The 20,369-nt window shown below is 41.1% G+C and overlaps 1 pseudogene across 1 annotated transcript in view; it reads left to right on the top strand.

The window, feature by feature from the left end:
* LOC308512335 (centriole and centriolar satellite protein OFD1-like) overlaps positions 1–16,588 on the top strand; it is a 41,355-nt pseudogene extending 24,767 nt beyond the window's left edge. The window contains exons 2-5 of the transcript in view: positions 11,612–11,730; positions 13,734–13,807; positions 15,386–15,480; positions 16,382–16,588. The product of the transcript in view is annotated as a centriole and centriolar satellite protein OFD1-like (transcript). The remainder of the gene's footprint in view (positions 1–11,611; positions 11,731–13,733; positions 13,808–15,385; positions 15,481–16,381) is intronic.
* Positions 16,589–20,369: the final 3,781 nt, after the last annotated feature.

Below are 20,369 nucleotides of genomic sequence, written 5' to 3' on the forward strand. Positions count from 1 at the left end.
CATCCCTGGGATAAATCCTACTTAGTCATGGTGTATGATCTTTTTGATGTACTGCTGGATCCGATTTGCTAGGATTTTGTTGAGGATCTTGGCATCTATGTTCATGAGGGATATTGGCCTATAATTCTCTTTCATTGTGTTGTCTTTATCTGGTTTTGGTGTTAGGGTGATGCTGGCTTCATAGAATGAGATGGGAAGTGTTCCTTCCTCTTGGATCTTTTGACATAGTCTGAGGAGGATAGGTTTTAGGTCTTCCTTGAATGCTTGGTAAAACTCCCCTGTGAAGCCGTCTGTCCCCGGGCTTTTGTTTGCTGGAAGCTTTTTGATTACTGCTTCGATTTCCTCCATAGTTATTGGCCTATTGAAATTTTTAGATTCTTCCTGATTAAGTTTTGGAATGTTGTATTTTTCTAGGAATATGTCCATTTCCTCCAGGTTGTCTAGTGTGTTGGAGTAGAGTTCATAGTATTTTCTAACAATCCTTTGTATTTCTATGGGGTCTGTTGTTATTTCTCCTATTTCATTCCTGATTTTGTTTACTTGGGTCCTCTCTCTTTGTTTCTTGGTGAGCCTGGCTAGAGGTGTATCAATCTTGTTTATCCTTTCAAAGAACCAGATCTTGGTTTTGTTGATCTTTTGTATTGTTTTTTTGGTCTCTGTGTTGTTTATCTCCGCTCTGATCTTTGTTATTTCCTTCCTTCTGCTTAGAGTGGGCTTTTTATGTTGCTCTCTTTCTAACTCTTTGCGTTGTAGAGTTAGGTCATTTATTCTCATTGTTTCTTGTTTCTTGCAGTAGGCTTGTAGAGCTGTGAACTTCCCTCTCAAGAGTGCTTTCACTGTGTCCCATAGGTTTTGGATTGTTGTGTTTTCATTTTTGTTTGTTGCCATGATGTTTTTTATTTCTTCTTTGATCTCTCTGGTAACCCAGTCGTTGCTTAATAGCATGCTATTTAGTCTCCATGTGTTTGATTTTCTTGGATTGTTTTTGTTGTAGTTGATTTCCAGTTTTATGCCTTTGTGGTCTGAGAAGATGCTGGATATGATTTCAATTTTCTTGAATTTGAAGAGACTTCATCTGTGACCCAGTACATGCTCTATCTTTGAAGATGACAAATGTGCAGTTGAGGAGAATGTATATTCTGTGGCTTTGGGGTGAAATGTTCTGAAGATGTCAATTAATTCCATCTGATCTAGTGAGTCATTTAGGATTGATGTTTCTTTGCTGAGTTTTTGTTTAGAGGATTTGTCCAATGGTGATAATGGGGTGTTAAGGTCCCCTACTATGATTGTATTGCTGTCAATCTCTCCCTTGATCTCCTCCAGAAGTTTTCTTACGTATTTGGGTGTTCCTATATTGGATGCATATGTATTTACCAGAGTTATTTCTTCTTGTTGGACTCCTCCGTTTAGTATTATGAAGTGGCCTTCTTTATCTCTTTTTATGTCCTTCACTTTGAGATCTAATTTGTTAGATATAAGTATTGCTACCCCGGTTTTTTTTTCACTTCCATTGGCCTAAAAAACCTTTTTCCATTACTTCACCATCAGTCTGTGTGCGTCTTTTTTTCTGAGTTGGGTTTCCTGTAGACAGCGGATATATGGGTCATGTTTTCTTATCCACTCATTTACCCTATGCATTTTTACTGGGGCATTTAATCCATTTACATTTAAAGTTATTATTTATAGAAACTTGTTAGTCACCATTTTTGATCTTTACCGCTGCATTCCTTCTTTGTTTCCTATTTTTTCTTTTTTCAGCAGACCCTTTAGCATTTCTTGCATTGCTGGTTCGGTTGTAATAAACTCCCGTAGACCGTTTTTGTCTGTGAAGCTCCTGATTTGACCCTCAATTTTGATTGATAGCCTCGCTGGGTACAGTATTCTTGGATTCAGACCCTTCCTTTGCATGACTTTGTATATTTCATTCCATTCCTTTCTTGCCTGATGTGTTTCTGTTGAGAAATCGGTCTCTAGTCTGATGGAGGATCCTTTGTAGGTAACTTTCTGTCTCTCTCTGGCTGCTTTTAATATTCTTGCTTTGTCGGTGTTTGCCAATTTAATTATTATGTGCCTTGGTGTCGGTCTTTTTGGGTTCATTTTGTTTGGGACTCTGTGAGCTTCTTGGATTTGTGTGAGTTTTTTCCTTCCCTATCTCAGGGAAATTTTCCCTTATTATTTTTTCAAACAGGTTTTCTATTCCTTGCTCAGTTTCCTCTCCTTCTGGGACCCATGTTATTTGGATGTTGTTTCGTTTAGTGTTGTCCCAGAGTTCTCTTAGGCTCTCCTCATGCTTTTTAATTATTTTTTCTAGAAGCTGTTCTGTTTGGGTATTTTTTCCTACCTTGTCTTCTAGCTCACTGATGTGGTCCTCTGCTTCTTCTAGTCTACTGTTGATGCTTTCTATTGAGTTCTTTATAGCAGTGATGTCATTTTTCATTTCTTCTTGGTTTTTCTTCATTTCCTCTTGGTTCCTACACATATTGGTGAATTTGTCTTCCATTCTTTTCATCCACCTTATGGCCATTTCTCTGAATTCTTTCTTTGACAGGTTGCTTGCCTCCATTGCCTCCATTTCGTTTACTTCCTTTTCTGATGATGCCTGTTTTTCTTTCATATGTGGGTTGGTTCTTTATTCACCATGATCTCTCTTCTCCAGGTGTTTGGTTATGTAGTTCTCTTTCTGATGCGTTGATTTAAAGGCACAAAATACAACACAAAAAGGCACAACATACAAGGCACTGAAAACAAATGTATTTACGATATTAATAACCCCAAATAAAGGTGACCACTGAGTGAAGAGAATTAGGGGATAAAGAAGAAAAAAGAGAAAAAGATTAAAGAGAAAAAGAAAAAAACAAAAAGGAATGCCGAAATGAGATTGGGAAAAGGGAGAGAAGAAAGAAGAAAAAAAAGTGAGAGAATGAATTAGAGGTGGGGAAGAGGCTATTTGTATTGGGAGAAAACTCTAATAGAACCACAAATAATCCCAATGAATTCCAGCAGCAGATCCCTGGAGATTAATGCAAACTACAATCAACCACTAATATCAAGCGAGGCAAGGGAAAACAGAAGCACAAAAATAACCAGAGAAAGAAAAAGCAAAACAGAAAAATAAAAATGTAAAACAAAACAATCTCCCAAACAAGCATAAAAAAAAAATATATATTCAAAATCAAGCAAACACTAGCAAAACGACAGAGAAAAAAAATTGGATAGTGAAGAACGATAAGAGAGAGGTGTATATGGATTTAGAGCAAGGGATTGGAAATTAGGTATATCAGTAGGGTGAAATTTAGACAGTGGGTAAAAAGAATGAATAGGGAAAATCTAAAGCAGGAATAGGGTAAGAGAAACAGGACAACAAAAGGGGAAAAGTGAGGAAGAGTTATGGCTTAAGGGTAAAGGTGAGATAGAGAGAAATGATGCTAAAGGAACGATGAAAATAGAGTGTAGAACACTAATTCCAAAATAAAATAATGAAAAAAAAAATAAAATGACACTTGAAAAAATGGTAAAATGATAGCAATAATACTGGTTAAAAAATGTAATTACAAAGGTAAAATCAGGTGATGAAAAAAAAATAATAATAGGTTCTTTATGAAATGGTGAAAAAAGAATTAAAAAGAAAAAAAGTTAAAAATGTACAGTAGTGAAGGTGCTTCAGATCTTCTACTCTTCTTTTTTTCACGCCTTAGTCCTGCCAGGCATTTAGGAGAGTGTTGAATTTCCCTGCGATACACTGTTCCTCTGTGCTGTAAACCACAGTCCTGATTTTAAGGCAGGTTGTATTTGTTTACCAGACTGCCTTTATTTGTATTTACAGAAGAGACAGTTCGTGGCTCTGCCTCTGGGTGGCAGTGTGTCTGGATTGACCTCCGAGGCTATAAGTCCTCTCTATCCAGTAGTTAGGGTTTATTTTCTCTATGTTACTTGAAACTGGTTTGGGAAAGTCCACTGCCCAGAGCTGGTTCTTTAATCATTACTCCCCGCTCTGTTTCCCAGGCTCCCCAAAATGTCTTTCCCCTACAGGCTCTGTGAATGACCCCACCTGGGGAATCCCATCCACTGGGTTTAATAATCAAACACACGGATCTAAGGGGAACTGTAACAACAAGAGCCTGAGAAGTTGTGTGAATTTGCAAGCCTCCACCTTCCAGGTCTGCGCACAGTCTCCACACACCCACTCGCCCCTGGCACCAAGCACCCGGCAGACTGGGAGAATCCGAGGCTGCTTTTTTGCATCCAGTCTAGCTATGTGCTTATTTTTATCGTTCCCTTCTGCCAGCTGCCCTGTGGGGCCCCTTCGCCACTTGAGGGTCACGCTGGTCCCAAGGGCCACGGACTCTGTGGGGCGCAGATTTCGCCCCTCGCGGTTCTCTCTCCAACCTGAATTGCAAACTGCACCTTTAGGGGAAGTCTAACCTTTCTGTGAGAAGAAGCAGTGCTCGTCTGAGTTCACGCAGTCACGCTGCTTGAGATCCCTTGTTTCCAGGTTAGTAGCTGATCTCTGGTTGTCTGTAACAGCCACTCAAGATGGCACAGTCTCCGCTGCTGAGCCGGCACACAGGGAGATGTTTCAGCCGCAGTCTCCAACCGTCCTTTTTTTTCTGGGAGTTCTCTGTCTTTCCCAGCTGCAGACTGTCTCTCAGCTGAATATCCTCTGCCTATTCGGGCTGTATGTTACCCGTTTCAGCTGCTCACCCTTATCTGCTCCAGGACAAGGCACAGGACACGTCCGTTTATACCTCCGCCATTTTTCTCCCCTTATATCTTTTTCTTCTAACCCTCCCACTCCTGTCCCCTAATGAACATGGCGATCAAGTGCGTCCGTTTGCCGAATGCACCCGAACGCACAGGAAGCTTACCCGAGGCACATGTTGACAATAATGAGGCCGTTTCCAGAATTGGGCGTTTTGTCACTCGAGTAAAAATAAAGTGTCTTGAGTAAAGATTAATCTCTTTATAGTGCAATTCTTAACCTTTTTATATTAATGCCAGTATTGGAACAGTGTATCTTGGATGTTTTCACAATGTATCTTTGCTACGCAACACTGATGTACATGCTTACATCTGGTTTTAGAATTGTGTAATTGATCATGAGTAACATGAGTAATAATATTACTCGAGTGATGCCCAGCTCTGGCCATTGCGAGAGACAAATATATGAATACGCAATTTTTTGTCTCTGTCGATGCGTGTCACCCAAAATGGTACGCGTGTCATAGGTTCGCCATCACTGGCCTAGAGGACTAGTAGGGACTGCGGTCAAGAATACACCTGGAAGAATCAGCTTTGAAAAGGATACTAAGACTTCTTTTTTCGAGATTACTGGAAGGAAGAGTGGAAGTGAATGTCTGAGTCAGGGGCATGAGACAACCTCACTAAAATTGCAGCAGATGTGAGAATTAAGTGGTAAGTGACCTTTGAGGAGAGGACCAGAGGTAAGGAATGGCCACTGGGTGGCGGGGGGTTGCAGAAGGAGCAGAGCAGCTCTCTGAAGCTGACAGGATTCTCGAGCTGTTTTGAGGGTACTGCTGAAGTGGGCAACCTGGAATTGAAGTAGACCAGACCAAGTGCATGTAGGTCAAGAATTTCAAACACTAACACGAACCAAGTTTATGTGGGCTGCAAAACAAAAGCTTCAATTTTCATAGAAAGGTTTATTTCGATAAAGACATGTTGAATACAAAGGGCTGAAATAAATGAGTAATCGTTAACAAAAAATAATAGAACGTTTTAATAAAAATCAGTATTTTGCATTGAACATTAACTTCCCAGACACTGAATAACTGGACAGATTAATAAGCACAATGCAAATAAACCTACTTTTCTCATTCTCCAAAAGCAAAGTATTTCCTGTTGCACATACCAAACAAGTCAGTACAAGACTAATGATGTGGCCATCGGGTGCTAAAATATTGTCTGCTAGTATTAATGGAGAGAAATGGCACGCCTGCGCATAAGGCACATAAGGGAAATGAATGCAACACAATTATAATCAGTCATTAGCAAATGTAGTTAGTAATTAATAATTATGTAAAACAGGTTATTGTAAAAATCAGGTTATGAAATTTTTATTAAAACGCTACATACTGTTATATTCGCTGAGCCACAAAAATATTCATTGTGGGCCACGTGCGGCCTGTGGGCCATGCGTTTGACATGCTTGTTGTAGGTGATTGTTCTGTTGCAGCTCTTGGGAGGATTTGGAAGGTCAATGAGGGCAGAAAAATGGTCGTAGTTGAGGAGTGTAGCTTTATAGAGCTGAATTTATTTCATTTGAGAAAGGCAGCCTGTTTAGTTGAAGACATTGGGGTTCAGCATGATGGTGAGCGGAACCAGAGCAGAGTGTGGATGACTAATAATCCAGGAGAGAAGGGAGAGCTACGTGGCAGTCTCAGACATCAAGGAGTAAGTCTGGGGATACAGACAGATGGAAGAATAAGGGTGGACCAACAGGACAGAGTTGCAGGTTGGGGTTCTAGGTGAAGTTGGAAACCAAATGCAATGTGCTTCCATCTGAGCAAAGGCAAAGGTCCCTGCAGTAGAAGGGTCTGGGGCTTATAAGTGTCATCCAGTGGCCATTTGATCTTGTCACCCAGAAAATGACTGGACAGGACATGAAGAGGTTGAGGAATGGTGGGGAGTGCATGCCAGCAAAAGAGATTGGATTGTTTCTTTTGGAAAAACAGTTTCTTTCCCAAGGGTTGTCAGACCTAACTAGGTTGGGGTCATGGTTTCCTCAGCCAGGACTACTGATACCAGGAGATGGTTGAAGTTAAAAGGCTTCCTCCCAGTGTCAACCTTTCTTGGAGCTTCTCAGTAAAACCCAGTTATTAATGGTGACCACACCCCCTCTCCAATTTTTTCTGGCATTTCTGGGAATTGGGTTAATTTTAGCTATAAAAATAAATGGAAGCACTGGTCTTTGAGATGATGGGTTGTGTTCAGACTAACACTTTGAACCTTAAAATGAGTGAGTGACTAGATCAGATCAACCAGTTGACAGCCTGTCTCGATTCAGTCAGATTCTCTGAAGGCACTGGAGAAGCTTGGCATCCTCATAAAAGGCACCATACTTTTACTCTGCCACCCAACTGTTCACCCCCTTCTCTCCCTGATAAAACTGTCCTGTCCTTCAAACTTTAGCTTCAATGATGCTTCCTGGTGACGCCTTCCCTGAATCCCATTGATAGACTCATTTAGGCATCATTCCTGCCGTGGAGACTGGACTCTGGTTGTGAAATTATCACATTGTAGTATTATTTCTCTCTCCCGCAGTAAATTGTGAATTTTTTAAAAGATGGGGACTGTAGCTGTTCATCTTTTCATATCCAGCTCACTGTGCTTTTTGACATGATATTCAGTAAATCCTTGCTCAGTGAACACACAAATGTAAGTGTGATCTATTTTTCACAGTTTCATTCCAGCTTGTTCATTCTGAGTCAGAACCGCCCATGAATTGAAACTTTCAGACGACTATTGAACCATGGGGATTCTACTTTGTTAAGTTCCCCCATTTTGTTTTTTGTGTTTTTTTTTTCTGGAGAACTTACAAAAATGTTAAGGAAGTGTCAGGATATTCTGCACAAGGGATATTAGGGTAATATAGCGTAACAGTCATTGGGCTAGGGAAGCCATGGGCAAACTACGGCCCGCGGGCCGGATCCGGCCCGTTTGAAATGAATAAAACTAAAAGAAAAAAAGACCGTACGCTTTTATGTAATAATGTTTACTTTGAATTTATATTAGTTCACACACACACTCCATCCATGCTTTTGTTCCGGCCCTCCGGACCTGTTTAAGAACCCATTGTGGCCCTCGCGTCCAAAAGTTTGCCCACCCCTGGACTAGGAGGTAAGTTCTTGTGTAACTAGAATAGGCAAAATGCATACCTTGAGATGGAATGTTTTAAAAGTGAAATTGTTCCTCTAAATGTCTGTACTTTGTTCTCTGGAATGTAGGAAGCAGTCCATTAGTTCAAACCTGTCTTATTTTCCTCAGCTTGCTTGCTACAATTAATGCTTTCCTCTACAGATGGAAACAAAAGAACTTTATGCTCAAATACAGCTTCTACTGAAAGATACCGATTTCCTAAGAGGCAGAGAAGCAGAACTGAAGCAAAGAATTGAAGCTTTTGATTTGTAAGTAATGTTTTCATTTTGACTATTCAGAGACTGTGAGTTTAAAACAAATACTACTAATTATTCTAATGCTAATTGCCAAGTAGAGTTCTTGCTTGTAAAGGTACATTCGGCTAGTTTTAAAAGGCATAAGTTGAGAGAAACAAAGACTAGGATTTTGCTTTTGAAATATTAGTTATTGGGATGAAAAGCAGTGAGACACCATCATCAGGCTACAGTAAAACCAGACCAGTACTTTGAAGAAGCTAACAACTGTTAACAAATTATGTTCAGTCACACACTTATGTTTAGTCATTGAGATCTAACGGTTCCATGTGCATGTAGTAACTCAATGCAGTGGCTCTGACTTGATTTGTACTGGGTGATGGATGTGTGTGTACTAAGTGCTCACCACTATTTCATTCTTCACATTGTACCTGCCATTAATGGCAAGCTCACCAGTCTAGTTTATGAAACAGGTTTCATTTCCATTAGGTTCTACTATTAGTTGACTCTTACTTCCTTAGTGGATTTGTCCTGGTCTTCATTAATGTGGTTAGATCATTTATATAGGCTTTAATTCATTTTATTTTTCATCTCTGCTACATTACTCTGTTCTAAGCAGTACTGAAGTGGTAAATTGATCATGACAGAAAAGGAAAGTGACAAATAAGCCATCGATTTTCAACTGGTGTGCTGCAAGAATATATAAAACATGACATACCTGACTGTAGTCAAGGGCATTAACCTCTTTTTCCTTAGATTTTCAAATAAAAAAAAAAAAGACAACAGTCAACACAAAATAGCGGTTCATTGTGAACGATTCAAAAATATACCTGTTGTGTTTTTTATAAATGGGCAAATATATTTTTGGCATGCTGCAGAATTTTAGTAGTTTATGTGTGTCAGAGATAAATAAGGTTGAAAATCGCTGATATCTTACGTAATAAAAGCCTAATATGCAAATTATTCCCTCTACTGGAGTTCCACTGTGAGTTTGACCACTGGATCAGTCGATCAGTCACTATGACGTGCACTGACCACCAGGGGGCAGATGCTCGGACCAGTAGGTTAGCTTGCTGTGGGCACTGGTGGGCTGGACTGGAAAGTGAGATGTGAGGTGAGAGCTGTCAGGAAGTTCCTGGGGTTTGTCTTGAGCCCTGGGCAGAGGCAGGTGGGGGCGGGAGCCAGCAGGGACCGGGTGGCTGGGGAGGCTTCTATGCTGAGAGCCTGGACTATGCAGCCCTCCGCAGCCTGTGGCCTTCTCAGTGCTCAATTTATAATCTTCAGAGCTGCTTATATTTATTTAAGTTTCACTAACTACTCCAGGAGAGTGGGTAACACCATTATAGGGTGCAGGCCAGGCATAGCTGCCCAAAGCCAACGTGCAGCCTCAGGCTCCTGGAACGCAGCTGAGAGGGGGGTGGGGCTGAGTCAAAGAAACTGAGTCCAAAACTTGAGGCGGAGGCAGCAAGAGGTGGAGGATGATAGCTGTGCAGGGGCCTAGAAAAGCTGCTGTGTGGGGATAGCCCAGGAACCCAGTGCCTCTCCCACGGGACAAGGTCTACATCCCTCCCTCCTCCTCCCGGTGACCTGTCACCCCAGCTCTTCTCCAAAGGTTGGACTTGGCCCACAGAGCTCTCCACCACTGCACACCCTGTACTGCCTTGTCTGCCCCACCCCACTCTGCACAGCCCACTCCATTCCCACACAGCCTTTGGAGAGCTCTGCCCCCAGAGGAGAAAGTGGGAGGCTGCGGACAGGAGGTCACATGAGGAGGGGCAGAGCAGGGCCCACCAAGTTAGATGGAGGGGAAGGAGGGAGAAACCACACAGGACTGGGGGCAAAGACAGTCGGGGAAGGAGGTCCATGTGGAAGCTTTGCCCTTGGTTGAAGTAGAAATCCTGACCCCATTTTACAGACCGCAGCAGAGTGTGTGTGTGGGGAGGGTCAAAGACAAAAGAGGGTTTGAGGGGACTGGATGGAGAGCAGCAACGTTTGATTAATGGCCTACTTACTATTTTTATTGATTTCAGAGAGGAAGGCAGAGTGAGAGAGAGAGAGAGAAACATCAATGATGAGAGAGAATCCATCGCCTCCTGCATGTGCTCCATACTGGGGATTAAGCCCGCAATCCAGGAATGTGTCTTTGACCGGAACCAAACCTAGGTCCCTTTAGTTCGCAGGCTGCGGCTGTACCTACTCTACCAAACCATCTGGGGCGACCCATGGCCTATTTAAAAACCACTGCAGTAGGCTGAGCAGGGGTCTTACCATGATGGTGTTACCTGATAATGAGGGTGTCTGTCTTTATGTTGGAGTAATTGGAACTGCAACGAAGTAAAGACACAGCAATGGAGCCTACAAAGGGTTTCCACGCACACAATGCAATTTACTTCATGTGGCAGCTGAATTTGGTGAGCAGAGCCTTAGAAGAACATGCGGTCTCCAAGACCAGGGGCAGGGGAAAGTTCATGCTGAACATTCTGTGCTGTGAGTTACAACCTATATATATAAAGGCATGATATGCTAAGTGTCTGACCGAGTGGTCAACTGACTGGTCGCTACGACTTGCACTGACCACCCGGGGGCAGATGTTCCAACCAGTAAGTTGCTTGCTGCTGGGGTGGGGCCCATCAGGACCAGGCAAGACAGGACCAGACTTGCCCTGGAGCCCTCCTGTGATCCCACCCCAGCCCCAATTGGGACTGGGTGAGAAGATCAGGACTGTGTGAGACCACCGTGATCAGCCAGGTGGAGGGACCCCTGCCATTCATGAATTTGTGCACCAGGCATCTAGTAAGCTAATAAGTATTGTTTACTGCTCCTTTGCTTTACATGTTAGTCAGCAGAGGGTGCTAACACATAGAGCTTTTATCCTTTGCTTGGAATGGTCAGCATTCCCTAGCACTTACCTGGCTCGATCAAAGGGAAGACCATTCCATTCTTCAGTATTTGGAAGTTCTGATTGACCTATCTATCTTTTTCTATTGTTCAGCACTCTTCAGTATTCAATCACTAGATTATTAAATATCAGAAACAAATCTTTTGTCTTTCATACCTATGGGCTGATCAGTTAAACCTCACAGAAATAATCTTACTGAAGAAATAAGTACTAAAGCAAAAGTACACTAACTTAAGTTTGGTATGTAGCTTTTCTCTGAATGTATTATGGCCATTTATTACCTGCAATCATTTTTTAAGTGTTCATCATCTTCTATGAAAAGCACTTTGGTCTTGAAACTTGCACACTCCCTGCAGCCTGGTGCACCATGCTGCTCCATCTGCTACTTCAGATCCCACATAACTTGGTCAGTTCATAAAATAGATGGAGAACTCCAGCTCTTTCCAGTTACTTCCCAGCAGTGACAGTCACATAACAGTTTTAGCTTGTGGAGCTAAAATTATGTTATTTTTTTCTCCTAAAGTCTTTACTTCAGCAATTACAGTTTTATTTTTTTTGCTTTTTATATTTTTGCTAAAATCAGAGGCTACAGAAGAAAATCATAAAAGTGTGGCTGATGCACTTAGGAGACAGGATCCTGAATATAAAGAGCATGGAGGAGACCTGTGACCAAAAGCTCAAGAATGAAATTCTAAAGAAATTGTTTGGTGTTCTTAAACAAGTAATAGATTTGGAATAAGTTGATGGAAACACAGCAATACTAGTGAAGTAGATAAGACTTAACATTTTATGGTGATAGTGTTTAAAAAAATACGTGTTTTTTATTGACAGTCAAGCCTTTCCCATGAATATTTAAGATAATTTTACAGAGTTACAGTATAGGGAATAGCATCCTCTGCTCTTTCTTACTCATAGCTTTTCTAACATGTATTGAGGGTCTGTGATTTGCTTTCATTTTATGGCACATTGTGAGTTGCTCAGCTCACATTGTAGATAAACTATAAAAGTGGTTGATCTAAGGCAGTTGTTCTCAACCTTCTGACCTTTTAAATACGGTTTCTCATGTTGTGACCCAACCATAAAATTATGTTCGTTGCTACTGCATAACTGTAATGTTGCTACTGTTATGAATCGTAATGTAAATAGCTGTTATGCAGGATGGTCTTAGGCGACCCCTGTGAAAGGGTCGTTCAACCACCAAAGGGGTCACGACCCACAGGTTGATCAACTTTTTAAAAATTCACTTTTTTTTAAAAAAAAAATAATTTTAGGGAGGAAAGGAGAGAGACAGGTAAAAATCAGCATGAGAGAGAAATATTGATCTGTTGCCTCCTGTATGTGCCCTGATCAGGAATTGATCCCATGACCTTCCAATGCACTGGACAGTGCTTCAACCATCTGAATCAGGCTGACCAGGGCTGGAATTATAATCCCTTTTAGTTCTCTTTTCCTCTCCCGCCTCAAACTTGCCACTACGCTGGAGGTATCTATCAATTTATAAATTATTCTGCCTAGTGGTTTTAGTGCTTATCAGGTAACATGTGCCCTGTATTCCTTCAAGATTCTGCAAAGCCAGAATCAAAAGAAATAAATGGAAATTAACAATGGAGCAAAAAAAATTATACAGGAAAAGGAAAATATGATAACTATGGTTACTATGACTTCCCTATAATCTGAGTTTTAATGTGTTGCAGTGATTAACTACTCAGTGCAGACATCAAGCCCATATGGTAACTTTTCTCTACAGTGCTCAGTGTAGTGTCTAGCACACAGGTGTTCATATAATATTCATTGAGTAAATGAATTTGTGGTGAAGAGATGACTCAACTAACTTTTGGTATGTCTTAATAAGTGGTCTCTTTTTACTGCCTTGCCCGTAATTTGTCATGAGATTACATTACATAGTACTTACATTACATAGTACTGAGCTTATTCTTTAAAAGAATTCTAATTAAAATATAGTACCTTTCCATGTATAGATTTTGAAATGATGACATACATATAGTATGTCAGCTTCTCGAGTGTAATAGCAAGTGCTGACATGTCTGTAGTTGTTAAACCCTTAGGAATAAATGAATGAGTAAATGTGTATGTTAATTTTCCCACTGCTTCGCAGATCATGTACTGTTTGATGTTGTCTGGTTTGGGTATCCTCTATGACTTGAGCAAGGGTGGGAATTCACAGGATACTCACCATCTATCTCAACTGAAACGTCTGCTAGTGGCAGTTGGTGGAGATAAGTAAAACTTGAAAGTGTGCTTTTGGTATTGCTAACCCAGATATGAGGGTGGTCGAAGTTGGCCCCGAACCCTATGCCCAGCCCTTGAGGGCAAAAGTTCTTTGGGGTGGGGATGGGGTGCAAGGCAAGGCAGGTGGATGTGACTGACTTCTTGTTCTTGGGATTTAGAGTCAGTTGTACCAGTGTAAATTGAACTTAATTTACTTTTGTGTGCCAATCCAGACCACCATGGAATAATTGTTCTCAATAACCTCACAATAACGAGTTTTGGGGACCAAATTAAAGGATTGTAGCAGGTTTTATATTCAGAATTTGCATCTCTGGGCTTTGGTACTGATAGTCCTTGAAGTTATGCATGGCCATGTTCATGCCCTTAGGTGCCCGGGTGCCACAGAAACCCATACATTGATAGGAATCTGTTCAGGAAAGTGACAAGAAAATCATTTTGGTCATTCTAATTCTCAGGTATCAACTTGAGCTAAAGGATGACTACATCGATAGATCTAACAGACTGGGTGAAGAGGACAGGAAGAATAAAGGTGATTCTTGTGGAGAAGAAAGCTGCATTTGTAAATTTCTGGTATAGGTTATTAGCTTCCTAAATTGGGCCTGTTCTAAATTTATATGTGTGTGTGTAGCTTACATTTTACTCTTACTACAAAATTAATCATCATTTTGTTCTTTTAATTTTACGTATCAAAAATGACCTTAACCTGAGAGAGGTAGGGTATTCAGGAGGTTTTTCTTCCCCCATCTACTTTCCTCCCTCCCCTTTGACCACCACTTGCTTGTTATCTATATTTATGGGCCTGTCTGTTTTGTTTTGTTTATTTTTATTTCTTAAGATTCCACATGTAAGTTAAATCATAAGGTATTTGTTTTTCTCTGTAACTTATTTCATCATAATATCCTTTAGATTCATCCATGTTGTCACAGGTGGCAAGATTTTATTCATTTCAGTGGCTGAGTAATATATCACATCTTCTGTATCCACACATTCATTTATTGATGGTAGTCTAGGTTGCTTCCAAATCTTGTCTGTTACTAGTAATGGTGCAGTGAACATGTGGGTGCACATGTATGTCTTTTCAAATTGGCATGTTGTTGTTTTTTACATATACTGAGAAGTAGAATTATTAGAACATATGGCCGCTCTTATTATTATTTTTTTGGGGGGGTGGGGGTGGGGAGAGTGACTTCACACTGTGTTTCCATAGTGGCTGCACCAATCTGCATTCCCACCAACAGTGTATGAGGGTTCTCTTTTTTCCACATCTTGGCCAGCACTTGTTATTTATCCATTTATTGATGATAGCTGTTCTAACAGGTGGGAGGTGATATCTCATTGTGGTTTTAAGCATGAGAGACTTCATTTTTTACTTATGGAAAATTTTAACTTCTCCATTCCCTGTGACCTGTTTCCTTATTTCTTTTACTTGTAACATATGTTTATGCCTCATGATATTTTTACCTGACATATAACTTCCTAAACTGTTTTATAACTAACCCAGGAGTAGGAAAGTTGAATAATTTTTCAATCTCTTGATATTTTATGTCTCAGTATATTTGTAGAAACTTGTCTATGAAAAGAAGTGAACTTAAGTAGAAATTTCAAAGGAACCAGAGCTGGGTACTTGATAAAGACCCATAAGGTCACCCAGTGTGTGACTGCTCCTCTGTGACTATCTTGTGAAAACTAGACTAATACTTCTTAGGAATTAGTACCATCATGTAGTCAGCTAATTTTTTTTTAATGATATATCTGCAAAGACTCATATTGAATGAAGTGAAAATGATGAAATAGACACTAAAATCATAAGACAAATCTTTGTATTTAAGGAAATTCAGATCTTTGGGTATGAGGACTCTGAGCAGCTGGTGCAACTGGTTGGTATGTGTAGTGGAAGAAAGTTCACAATATATGTGACCATTAAGACTTCCCATCACCTGTTGGGTAATAGGACTTATTTCTTACTTTCCCTACTGATTTTTGACTCTGACACCTGCTATTTTAGATGATGAAATAATCGTCATTAGGTCTGACATTGTACATAAATTCTTAAATGAGTTTTTATTCACTAGAAAAACATCTTAAATTGGTTGGCTTTCTCTTTCAGAAAAACCTATTCTTTTGCAAGAGCAGTCCATGGCTACCAATTCAAAACAGGAAGAAGAATGCAATCATTCTGCAACTCGTGTGAAAGAACTTGAGGTAATTGCTAAGCCTATTGTTTTTTGAAGTCGATAAAACTTCAAGGCAGTAGATGAAATTTTAGTTTCAGCCATACATTATTTAGCTTGATGTGTTTAGACTGTTTATTTTATGACTAAGAAGGCCCAACTTAAGTTAATTTAGTAGTTCTTCCTTTGAGTCCTTCCTGCTTGTTGCCTGGAACAAGTTCCTTAAACATTGGGGTGGTTGAGGTTCCGTGGTGAGCTGACCTATGTGCCTAGCCCATAGCAGGTGGCCAGAGCTTTTAGTTTCTGCCTTAGCCTCTCCTTCCTTCCCATCAGCAGAAGGTGAACATTCCTGTCATTACATTGGGATCTTACAGGATAAAACAGAATGAGATGTGTTTTTCACATGCCATTTATTTTCTTGCTGTTCATCACGTGTGCTCTCTGAAGGACAGAGCTGGAACTTGATGTACCTGGATATATCCTGCACATAAAATGTATTTTTGCAGCTGTAATGATCTATTTATTTGAGAACATTGTAGACTTTTGTATGTAAACATGAAATGTATAAAAAAAGGAAAGCACCACAGCATGTTTGTGATAGCTCAGCTTTTCATTTTTATAAACATTGCTGCAGTCTGTGATTGCTATTGGGACCTTAGTTGTATCTGGAAAATGGGCAACAAACTTAATCTGAAGCACTTGCTTTGTAGGCCAGGGTTCTGCATAAGTATAAGGTTGGATGAACTTCCCCCGCCCCTTCTAGGGCAAAGATAAGCTTCCATGTTGGAATCAGGTTCTTCTTACTGCAGAGAATGAGTCCTCTGTCCAGTGACCTTACTTACTATGGCACCCAGTTTATAGCAGCCTGCCAGTTTTTGCATAAGAAGTACTGCAGTAACTGTTCAAATGCAAGTTTTTTTTTTCAATTCCAGCTTGAACTCGAATCTCTCAAGGCCCAGTTCTTGGCAATAACCAAGCAAAACCACCTGCTGAATGAAGAGATGAAAGAGATGAGTGGCTATTTGCTTCTAAAAGAAGAGAAATTAGAGCTTCAGGCTCAAAATAAATTACTTAAACAACAACTGGAAGAGAGCAGAAATGAAAACTTGCATCTTTTTAACCGTATGTCTTTTTCCTGATTTGCATGTCTTTGTAATTCATATTAGCTTAATATTATGACACTATGCTTTGTATCTGTAAGGAAGGCTTCAATCAGGAAAATTTTTGTAAAATTAAGATTCTCAATTTGAAGTTACTTCCTTTTTTGCTTGCTATTACTATAGTATATTATTAGTGTCACTAAGAAGTATCTTTAAACTACAAATCTGCCTTCTGGGTTGTACAAATCTCCCCTCACTTTCTGCTGCTCAGATTTGGCCATTGAGAAGGAGGAATGAGAGTGAGGTTGAGGTTATTATTCCCTCTCCACCATTGCATCCTCACCCCCACTGTATATATTGGCTGTGGGCTGGCCCTGTGCCTCTCAGCAAGGCAAGATCCAGTGCTTACAGGATGACCTCTCACCATTGCTCTGTGCCTGTGCCAGATCTTTCTCTCCCAATTCTGGGAATTCTTCCCTCCCTGATGGTTTAGGCCAAGTGTGGAGACTGTCCTGCCCACAGGCTATAGAAGACCCATAAAATCTTTTGATCTGGCCCTGCCAAGGCATTAGGGGTGAGTTAATTAAATGTTTGACCAAATATAGGAGGCTAATTAAGTTGATAATTTTGTATGACCTGCAAATGATGTTATAAATATCCATGTCAAAACCGGTTTGGCTCAGTGGATGGAGCGTCGGCCTGCAGACTGAAGGGTCCCAGGTTCGATTCCGGTCAAGGGCATGTGCCTGGGTTGCGGGCACATCCCCAATGGGGGATGTGCAGGAGGCAGCTGATCGATGTTTCTCTCTCATCGATGTTTCTGGCTCTCTATCTCTCTCCCTTCCCCTCTGTAAAAAATCAATAAAATATATTTAAAAATAAATAACTAACTAAAAATAAATATCCCAATGGCCCTTGGCAGAAGTAAGTTTCCCCACTCCTACTTTGGGCCCACGGAGTTAACAGCATGGCCCGATTACTAGCCCAGAGAACTATACCACCCTTAGTGGCTAACCTACATGAATCACCCTTTAGTGGTTCTTCAGTGACTGAAATGGTGGAACTCCATCTGATGTCTGCTTGAACCCTGAGTGTTGCTGACTGGTGCACAGATCAGATTAGACCTAGGGGTACTTAACAGGTTTTGATGGAGAACTCCTTTTATGCCTCCTGTGTGTGATAGAGGAAAGAGGTGGGCTTTCAGGTTAGTTAAAGGATTTGAAAGAATTTCTTTCATTTGCATTAGAAAAGAGTAGTGAACTTTGCCTCTGCATGCATTAAACTCTTCTGAAATTTGTGCTCTTAGTCCATTCCATAGAATTAATATGGTATTAACTACATGTGTACAAAGAAAAGAAAGAACAATTTAAAATATCTTTAGCTGCTTTTGCTAAGTGAAATGGGAAAACTTACTGTTGATAATCACTAGGCTTTTTTACCTTCTTAGTTATAGCTCAACCACCTCCTGAACTGGTAAATTTGCAGAAACAGTTGAAGGAAGCAGGAGCTGCTTTCGTGTTAGGGCATAAGAAGTTTGAAACTCACAAGGAGGCTCTGCAGAGACAGCTGCAAAGTGAAGTGAGTACTGATCTTTATTTGGTCGGGTGTTAGTCTGATCCACTGTGTACACATGTAAGCTTGGTGTGTGTCACACCAGTGTAAATCAGATTGGTTTTAACATCAAAAATTATCCCCCCACTATTCTAAGGTAACCTTCTCACCTGAGAAATTCTTGGGTGATGATATAACTATATTTATAACAGTAATAAAATCCCAAGGAAAGCGCACTCATAAACAGAAATTGTCCCAGTCTCGGTTGTGCCCTCTAGTAATGTCTCTTGATTCTTGCCCTGTGACTTAGAATTGTTGACACTCTGGTGTCTGCCTCATACCTTATAGAACTGTTCTTAGAGATGAGTGCAAATGGAGGTGGCAAACTTGTTTGTGTGCTCTATTGTTTTCTAGGGACCTGTGGACCACAGGCATGAAGCTGCTCAGAATGGGCAAAATGGAAAAGAGAATAAGCCCTATAAAAGACTTGTTCCTTTTGAAGTGAACTGGGATTTCTTTTACATTGATTTCTTCCCTTCTTTAAATCTTTTCAGACTGAGCATTCTGCAAAGCTGAAGGCCCGGATATTAAATTATGATGCTTCTGTAAGGAGGTTAACTATGCAGGTGGCTGATTTAAAATTGCAACTGAAGCAGATTGAGACAGGTTAGAGAGATTTTTAACTTACAAATGTGTATGTGTAAAACTTCCAGTATATATGGAAATGTAATGATCACTACTGAAGTTTCAGTAATTCTCATAGTAGGGGAAAAGCCATAGAAATATGTCATCTTAGAAGTAAAAACTCTGTCCATTTCAGGAATACCAACCAGTCAGTCATCAGCTAACGTGACTTGCTTTTATAGGTTCCTTTGGCTTGGAAGAGCCTTGTACCCCAAATAAGAAAGGTGTAATGGCACAGAGGTTCCCAAATTCATGGACCTTGGTTTTTCTTTTATATTTGTTACCTTGATAATAAGATCAATCTGACCCTTCAGGGTTTTTACGTGTTCCTTGAGAGATGAGTAAAATATGTGAGAAGCAGGGTGACTTATGTCACTCTAGAGGCCTGGTGCATGAATTTGTACATGGGTGGGGTCCCTCAGTGTGGCCTGTGGGGATTGTGCTGAAACTGGCAGTCCAGCGCCACCTGCTGCTACTGCCTACCACTCTCGCTCATCCTGATCCTGCTGCACCTGCCACAGGCTCACGCCCAGTCAGTCCTGATCAGGAGAAGCTCGTCTGCTGCAGTGGCACTTGCCTGCATCTGGCGCCTGTCCCAAAGGGTATGGGATGGAGGGGTCGGTGGGGGGAGAACGCAATCTGCCCTTTGGGCAGGTGGTGGGATGCCCTTGCCTGCCCAGGATCCAGATCTGTCCCTGATGTTCGCAGGGATTGTCAAGATTTCTTCCTTGCAGAGTGTCTAGGGAGGGGAAGCAGCTGCGGTGCCTGAGGCCAACTTTCAGGAGGCTAGTGGCCCTGTGCTAGTGGTACTGGTCTGTTGGTGCCTGGCCTGTTCTCTAGAGATTGGACCTGCAGGACTACTGAGGGAGTGAGTGGCTACTGCTGCTGGCTGGTGGGCCTCCAGGAACAGGTCAGTCAGCAGAGCGGCACTCCCCCTGTGGGAGCGCACTCACCACCAGGGGGCAGCTCCTGCGTTGAGTGTCTGCCCCCTGGTATCAGTACATGTCAGAGTGACTGGTGGACCTGTCATTCAGTTGCTTTAGATAGAGGTTAGTATATATCACATTGATTATATACAATGTTTATGTTTTTGCACCTCAATTTTGAAGTTACTGATTAACCTTGGATGGACACATTTAACTTCTTTGTGATAACCATTATAATAACCTGGTTATTAACAGGGAAGGAGTAAAAGGAAGATTAGGTAATAGAGACATGCCATTTATACAGCTTTGCCAGGGAATTGCAGTTAATAGTCTCCAAGTTTATTACCTAAAGATCACTGTGGGAAGGCACTAGACAATGGACCCATGCCCAGTGAGGTCTGCATGACGTGGGATGTTGCTTATCTGTTAGTCAGTCACACCAGGGAATAAGTCAGTAGCCAGAAATAGGCATGCCACCGCAAGTACAGGAATATTTAATTTTTAAGCTCCTGAACAAAGAAGCCCCTCTCTCTCGCTGCTCACCTCAGATTCCCAGCTTATGGTGTTCTTACCTCCCTCTACTCACCCTGTGACCCACAGCCATGTAGACTTCACACAGTGTACTGATGTACTAAATGTAGCCTGACACTAAATCATGC

This window comes from Myotis nattereri, assembly GCF_964212035.1.
Source record: "Myotis nattereri genome assembly, chromosome: Y".
Taxonomy (NCBI): Eukaryota; Metazoa; Chordata; class Mammalia; order Chiroptera; family Vespertilionidae; genus Myotis; species Myotis nattereri.